Genomic DNA, 9,205 nt, shown 5'->3' with positions numbered 1-9,205 from the left:
AACACTCAATTGATGAAAATCTCAATTTTAATTAACATGCTCCGTTATACCTCAATAAACATGAACTTTTGTAATATTTTTTTACTACTCCCTTACAATATTGATGTAAATTCTATTATTTTATATTTATATATTTACAGTATATTTTTGAAGTGTTTTTTATACTTTAAATTAATATTTTGATGTCAAAAATGTGATTTATGCACGCAAACACATGTTCTTTTCATATTTTATCGACCATGAGTTTTTTCTAGCTAATTATAAGAGATTTATAATAACTATGCATTTAGGTACAAAACATTCAAGACTGTTAAAAATATTATATGTTATGGGAGGTTGTATCTTAATGTTGTAACATTTATACTGTTTAATTAATTTATAATTAATTAGTTATCTAAGCCTACAACTCTTGTCGGGTCTCTTGTTGAATGACACAGGAACCTATATGCACACAACAATACAACTGATAAAATGATCTATATAGGTCAAAAAGGTAAAAAAAAAAATACAAATTTTATATATGTATATATACTTACACTTTTAGGAACAAATGTCCATTTGTCTTCCCCATATTTTCTTTCTAGAGTTGATGAGAATTGATTAAAAAGTGGGGTTATATTTATTTTTTAGAAATAATGACATTGGTTAAATCAAATCAAACTCCAGTAAAAAATATTATGAACAGGTTTTAAGTATCCATAAAACATATGTATTAACATAATTCATCATAACAATAACTAACTTCAACATAGGTGACCGAAACAGAGTATGAAATTTTAACCACATTAACATATAAGACGGGAAGAAATTTGAATCTGTTGTCCAGTTGTGTTCTGGGTCTGAGGCCTCTCTTGCTCGCGAGTGTTCCCGAAACTTCGTCGCGCCTCGATCAAGATTGGGTCCCTATGAGTCCTGCCACCGAAGCCCTGAGAATCTCGACATGTCGATTTTTTATGGCTTCTTGGATCTTGACCATGTGGTGGCCCTATCTCATAGTCGCGTCGCCATGTGGGCGTAGTTCTTGATGTAGTTCTAGCCTCCTCGGGCCTATTATCTCATTCTCTGATAATGGCAAGTAGATCTGCCTTGCTAACTCTGCCATCGAGTCGATCCGACAGGGAGTCCATCGTTCTTGTGGATCTTCCGGTGAGTATCAATGGTGGACTATCTTTTTAATGAGGAGGCCTTCCGCTGTCCCTGGTATTTTCCAATCGCCTATCATCTCCTCCAACCGTAATCTGACCGTCAGATGAAAACAAGTTACGCGGAGTATTTACGTGTCCTCTACCGTCACGACAACGACTTCCTTCTTCAAGAGGTTGCATCCCAGAATGACGTGTTCTTGGTAAGGAAGACTCGATTCAGATCTTGTTTTATGAGTTTTTGAAGGGCAAGACCCATTGCTTCCTTTATTTTCATGTAAGTACAAAAATGACTTTCCGCGTCGCCCTTTTAGCGTCGGTTAAAGACAGAACCGACGCTGTAGATACTTTTATGCGTCGGTCAAGCAAAACGCCGACGCTCTAGGTTCATTTGTAGCGTCGGTCGGTAGAATGCCGACGCTAGAGGTTCACTTGTAGCGTCGGTCCAGAGAATGCCGACGCTATAGGTTCACTTGTAGCGTCGGTCAAGAGAATGCCGACGCTATAGATTCACTTGTAGCGTCGGTTGAGAGAATGCCGACGCTATAGGTTCACTTGTAGCGTCGGTCCAGAGAATGCCGACGCTATAGATTCACTTCTAGTGTCGGTGGAGAGAATGCCGACGCTATAGGTTCACTTGTAGCGTCAGTGAAGAATATGCCGACGCTTTAGATGTAACTAAAAATTATATCATATAAGATATAACTAAAAAATTCGAAATATTTATTATTAAAAATATAATCTTATAATTCAATTAAATTAAATTACACACACACACACACACACATATATATATATATATATGTATTATAATTTAATAAAATATATATTTTGTAATTTTAATATTCTATTATATATAATATAATTTTAAAACTAAAATTTTATAATATACATACATACATACACACACATATATATACATATATATATATATATATGTATATATGTATATGTATGTCTATATCTCTAATTATAATTATGTACATTCTATTTTAAAATTATATATATTATAGATATTAAATTATATTATACAAAATATAATTTTTAAATTATAATTAAAATTATATTATATATAATACAAATAGAAATGTCTTAATTAAACTCACTTCATCCCCCTAGAATACATTGGGGGACGAGGAAGGGACACGGACTTTAATACTCGTGTAAAGTGTAGTTGCGCAATTTATTTTTAATTTTTTTTCCGAATTAAAGTTTATGTATTAAGTTTTTATTCATAAAAAAAATTTCAAAAATAAGTTACAGAACTATATTTTATAAGAGCATTAAAATACGTGTCGAGCAGTTGAAAAGAAACGTATAAAATTAAATGGGACAGAGGGAGAAATATAATTTCAAAATTATATTATAAAATATAACTAAATTTTTTCGTAATTTATTATATTAATAATATAATATTATAATTAGAAATAAATTAAATTGTATATATATTGTAATTCAAAATTATACATTAATTATAATATAACAATTACTTTTAATATATAATAATTTTAAAATTATATTATAATATATAGTTTAAAATATTTTATGATATATTATTATTATAAATATAATACAATCTTAAAGGCTAATGAAAATTATATCATATATTATATAAATAATATATGCTCCCTCTGTCAAGTATAGAATTTGTTTCAGCCATTTGACGCGCATTTCAATACTCTTATAAAATATAGCTCTATAACTTATTTTTGAGATTGTTTTCTTCTAAATAAAAGCTTAACATCCAAATTTTAATTTAGAAAAAAAATTTAAAAATAAATTGCAACTATCCAGTGGGACGGAGGAAGTATCATTTATAATATAATTTTAAATTAAAATATAATATATAATTATATGTATACTATAAATTTAAAATTATATTTAAAATTTGAGTGTGTAAAATATAGTCAAAAATTTTAAAAGTTTTTATTTATAACTTAATCAATTAATCTTATAATTTAAATTAATTAAATTGCATATATTATAATTTAAAATTATATTTGTTATTATTATCTTAAATTTAATTTTATATAATTTATTTTTAAATTAAAAGAGATTTAATATTATTTTAAAATTTTGATAGTATTTATAGTTTAAAATATATATTATAAATATAATTATATTTACTATAATGTAAAGAAAAATATATTTTATAATTTACTTTTAAAATTATAATAAAATAAAAATATATTTGAATACCTACACTACAGGGATAGGATTTATATGAGAGTGCTAAGTGCTGGTATACACACGATCTCCTCACAAAACCTCTTGGCAAACTGTCGACTCTAATACCTAATTCACTCTCCATCAGTGATGAATCTTTTTTCAGTTTCCCAATCTCGATCTCCTCTAACTTTCTTTCTCCACTCAAATGTCATTTTCCTTTCTCGATATCTTGGTTGATGGTGGGCTCGATTCTTCTACCGGCTCACTAGATTGCTCGGCTTCACAAACTGATTCGGATGCTTAATTACTGGATTAATTAATTGATTTCACAGATGGATTGTTGGGCTTCTTTGTATCGGTACTTTTCTATATCCCCAAATTTTGGGATCAGTCTGACAAATTGCATCTAGCTTTTGTTTTAGTATTGATTCTTGGTGGGTTTGAGTTTTAGTGTACTGTTTGATGATGTTGATTTTATTCTAGTCATGTGATGATGTTTTGTGAAGTGGGCATTTGTTTTTAACTTAGATTGATGAGTGAAGATGATTTTACTTGGCAATACAAAGGGTTTATTTTTTTTGGCTATGATATACTGAATTTTTGTGTTCTTGGCCCTGTTTTCATGATTTTTAAACCTGAATTTATGTGGTGTTTTTGGTAGACTAGAGTCTTGTGAATTGAATTGATCCTAGTATGGGTTTTCAAGCTTAAAATGTCTTGTGGATTTGCAACTTCTTACACGGGACTTTGCATATATGTTAGATATGTATGCGACGGACACGGGGTTCCTGTTTTATAAAACAGGGTTCATGCTTTACCCATCTTATGTGTAATCTTAAGAATTGTTAGGCAATATTAATTGAATTACTTGATGAAATTATTATGAAAAGGAAACACTTACTTTCTTGTTACAGTTATTGCCCGTGTTCTGAAACTGGGGTGCTTGCGTACTAAAGTTATCGTATCTTAGTTATCTTTAATTATAAAATTAGTTATATTTATAGGAGAAGGCCGCTTTTTTTCACCGTTCTTCACAAACAGTCATACCTTTATGAGTTAAAGTTTGAGTGATTGAGAGCATTCTGTTTGTATTTAATGATGAGTAGAAAGAGTTGCATCTTTTTATTGGTTGCTACTTTGCAGATAATAAGCTGCTTTATTGCAGCTGCTCAGCCCTTTTCACCCTTGGATCACAGAGCTCTTCCTCTTCAAAAACAAGCTGTTATCTGCTATTTTTTATGGAAATTTACTTCTCTTCTCTCATTGGTCATAAGCTATTATTATAAAGTAACACTTGTCAACTTTTTTGATCAGGCACAAGCCAGAGCATACAGTCTTCTCAAGCTGCCTTCCACTCAAGACCATAAAAATCAGTCATAGCAGCAAATATGTGGGTCATAATGCAAGATGCACTCCTTTACTTTATTTAGAAAAACACAGAAAGAATGAAAACTGATATCTCACCCACATCATGTAATAACTGCTACAATATGATTTGCAGGAAACTTGAAAACACTTTCGAGCTGGTTTAGACTGTCTACATACTAGTCTGATATGTGCTATAAGGTACATAACGAACCAGTCACTGTAAGGCCTATTGTACTCTAGTTTTTAAGATGTTCTATTGTATTTCTTGCTCCCTTTATATATATTAGGTATGCATGAACCTTAAATTCTAATTCTGCGTCACTTCTTTATATATCTCTGGTTAGATATAAATCACTAGCTTGTTAGTAGTTACTTATTTTTAAAAAAAATTTAAAACAAAAAACCATATATAGGTTACAACATTGTCTCAGTGTTTTTAAATTTTTAACCTACCTTATATCTGTTATTTGAAGAATTGACATTACTTTGCTGCCCCCAACTGCTATTCTTTCATAATTATCAAAGAGACTTCAATTTATGTTTGAGAATAAATTAGCTGCTATTCTGAGATTTTGTTTGAGAATATCACCATAGAGATGATTTTTTAATTAGCTGACTGCAAGTTTTCATTTGATTGTCTTAAACGTCAAAATTTTACATATCTTTGATTTAGTTTCAATGTATCATTAATTTTGAAGTTATTATTGCCGAAAGATGTTAGTTGTTTTTGATTAATTTTGATTCTGGTCCATTATAATATTTAGTTAGCTAGGTATTTTCCCTCCCTGCATTGCTAAATGTGTATATTATATTAGTTACTCAAATCTTTTGGACTTTGATTTGTGTATATCTGATTAGTGTTGCTTGTTAAATTAGTACCAGTACGTTGTTTCTTTAGTATTTATTTAACTTTTTTATATCATTGTCTAAAATGGCAGGAAGATTGGCGAAAGGCAAAACAGGACTCCCCAGAGTGTAAACTGTATCAAATCCTTGCCTAGGACAAACATGGATGATTCAAGTCCTGCCAGTGGTCATCAAAATCAAAGAGTACCTGTTTACAGGTCCGAAGTCCTAAGTCCGTTGTTGAGAAAAAAGATGTAGTTTATACTTAAAAATGTTAAGATTCTGTGGTATGTAATGTAATGTACTTTTCCTTTCAAGTCTATAACATTAAATCTTTTAAAATTTATTGAAAAATAATGATTCAATTGCTGTGTGTATTGTATTGTTGTGATATTATGTGTATTAGTATGATGAAACATGTTTATGTATGATTTAATATATCTGAAAAATAGAAAAAAATAATTTTTTTATAACTAATAGCTTCGGCATTTTATATAACCAACGCAAATGGTCAGACTAACAGTACGACTGGAATCAATGCAAATGATCTGATAAATAGTGTCGGCATTTTTCAAAACCGACGCAGTATGTGGAGCTATAGCGTCGGCATTTATAATAACCGACGCAGTAGATAGATCTATAGCGTCGGCATTTACAAGAGCCGACGCAGTTGGTAGACCTAGAGCGTCGGCATTTACAAGAGCCGACGCAGTTGGTAGATCTACAGCGTCGGCATTTATAATAACCGACGCAGTTGGTAGATCTATAGCGTCGGCATTATTGACCACCGACGCTAATAATCAACCAATAGCGTCGCCAACTTAACCGACGCTATAGGCCTATACCTATAGCGTCTCCTACATTTGCTACGCCACTTAACCGACGCTTTAGGGGTTATTTGACCGACGCTGAAAGTCCAGTTTGTACTAGTATAGTATGTTTATTTTTCCTAAGGTAGGGAGGAGGGGTTTGAAAATGAGGAAATAGGTTATGTACAAGTGGTAAATGACGCTGCACATTGTCAATTTACTAGATATGATATAAAATCTTGAAAAAATTTGCAGCTAGCTCACAATTTTATTGTCGCACACATTGATTTTTTCTCCGAAATCCTAACAACAGATATATATTTTAAATATCTTTAAGTTAATTTAAGATAGATTTTTTTTGTTTAACTCACATACCAAATTCTTTAATGTTTAACTCACATACCGAATTCTTTAATGTATATGCACACAACAATACAACATATATAATGATCTATAAAGGTCAAAAAGGTAAAAAAAAAATACAAACTTTATGTATGTATATATACTTACACTTTTAGGAACAAATATCCATTTGTCTTCCCCATATTTTTTTTGTAGAGTTGATGAGAAATGATTAAAAACTGGGGTTATATTTATTTTCTTAAAATAATGACATTGCTTAAATCAAATCAAACTCCAGTAAAAAAATATTATAGGCAATATGTCATAATCACTTTGTTTTGAACAAGTTTTAAGTATCCATTGAAAAATATCTATTAAAATAATTCATCATAACAAGAACCAACATTAACATAGGTGACCGAACCAGAGTATGAAATTTTAACCACATTAACATATAAGACGGGAAGAAAGTGGAATTTGTTGTCGAGTTGTGTTCTAGGTCCCGATCAGTCCTGCCACCGAAGCCCTGAGAATCTCGGCCAGTCGATTTTTCATAGCTTCTTGGATCTTGACCATGTGGTGGCCCTATCTGATAGTCGCCTCGCCATGTGGGCGCGGTTCTTGATGTAGTTCTAACCTCCTCGGGCCTATTATCTAGTTCTCTGATTATGGTGAGTAGATCTGCCTTGCTAACTCTGCCCTCGAGTCGATCCGCCAAGAAGTCCACCATTCTTGTGGATCTTCTGGTGAGTATCAATGGTGGCCTATCTTCTTAATGAGGAGGCCTTCTGCTGTCCCTTGTATTTTTCAATCGCCTATCATCTCCTCCAACCGTAATCTGACCGTCAGATGCAAACAAGTAACGCGGAGTAATTACGTGTCCTCTCCCATCATGACAGCTTAACAAACTTCCTTATTCAAGAGGTTGCTTCCCAGAACGACGTGTTCTTGGTAAGGAAGACTCGATTTGCCCTACTCGATCTTTGAGTTCTTGACAGTCTCAGGATTGTCTCCTTAGAGAATGCAACTCTCTGAGCAATTCGTTGTTGCTCACCATGATCGGTGGTGTAAGTTATCCCCGAAACCAGCCCCCGCTTCATAGTCCTTAGATTCAGTACTATTTCCTACTTTGACTTCTGAAACCTTACAAATCAATTGCACTTGTGACAGGGAAGGTCCTCTGCAGATGAGATGACCATAAATTACATCTTGATGACTCATGACTCCACTTACGATCATCTCAATCTCTGCAGGGGCATTTCATTTCATTACCTACAAATGCCTTTTCCACAAATGCTTTTATCCCTTCTTTATATTCGCTACTGTATCTTGGAAGTCCTATCCAGTTATAATCATTAACATGTTCCATCGTGAACCTAGGTCCTCAGAGATTCGAAGAATGCACCTACAAAGCTGAAATTAATACCATACTTATATATTATTTAAAAACACTTACACTAATTGACATTCGTACTTAGTTACTTGCTATTTTACGCCTTGAATTTTATGTTTTTATCTGAACTTGTACAAAAGTAAGGTACTGTTTTTAAGAAAATAGTATAAGAGGTTTTAATTTATACTAATAGAACTAGAGGGATAATAAGTAGCTAGAAACATGCTATACATCACCAGAATAGTCTAAAGTCTACAGGTCTATCAAATGGAGGAAAACGCCAATTAACAATGTATCACACTTCACGAGCTCAATTAACAAAACAACCAAAGTTATTAGCATACAAAATGACAGATTATCATGCCACGAAGCTGAAAGTAATACATACTTGAAAAATAGATTCACAAAAAAAATCAACAACACATAATATATACTCTGAATTACAATTATATTAAGCAAAACAAGCCACACCTCCATGTCAACAACAAAGTCTAATTTATAAGGGGAAATTTACAAGCCAGAGAAGATATCACCATCACATGTAGATGTTGCATGTACATATATAAGAATATATCAAAAAGAAATCAACAACACATAAAATCAATCATGCAAGCATATACATCACCAGAATTTCAAACCTATGCATAAAATCAAACAAATACACATAAAATTCGAAAAAGTACCTTCAATTCAATTTTCAACAGCTTTAAACTTTACTCGACTTTAATCACTTCAAACCTCAACAACTTAGATCCTCAATAGCTTTAAATCGCCTGAAAGATAGTTACTAATCAAACACAAGACAATCTCGAATCCAAGTTTATAAAACATGAAAGTACAAAGCTAAAAACAAAAGGAAACTCATATTAATACCCTGTATCTGTACCCACCAGACCCATAAATACCCTGTATCTGTACCCCACCACACCTGTAGAAAATCTCCTCTAACATTTAACAAAAAAATTTAAAATCAGATTCTAAGCTCCTCAACAATTTAAAACAAAACACAAAACATCAAATACATAAATAGCAAGAGTCATTCAAAAAACTAAATAACACAAAAAAAAAAATCAGATTCATATACAACATACATGAAAATACATCGAAATAATTAAATAACACACAAAAATAAATTT

The 9,205-nt window shown here is 31.8% G+C and overlaps 1 long non-coding RNA gene across 1 annotated transcript; it reads left to right on the top strand.

Annotated features, from left to right (window-relative positions):
- Positions 1-3,371: 3,371 nt before the first annotated feature.
- Positions 3,372-5,890, top strand: LOC108197531 (uncharacterized). The gene is made up of 4 exons (XR_001802022.2): positions 3,372-3,669; positions 4,455-4,701; positions 4,813-4,877; positions 5,618-5,890. It is a non-coding gene; the product is annotated as an uncharacterized LOC108197531 (long non-coding RNA).
- The last annotated feature ends 3,315 nt before the right edge of the window (positions 5,891-9,205 follow it).

The sequence above is a fragment of the Daucus carota genome, chromosome 8, assembly GCF_001625215.2.
Source record: "Daucus carota subsp. sativus chromosome 8, DH1 v3.0, whole genome shotgun sequence".
NCBI classification, from domain to species: Eukaryota; Viridiplantae; Streptophyta; class Magnoliopsida; order Apiales; family Apiaceae; genus Daucus; species Daucus carota.
This window is presented reverse-complemented; position numbering and strand designations above follow the sequence as displayed.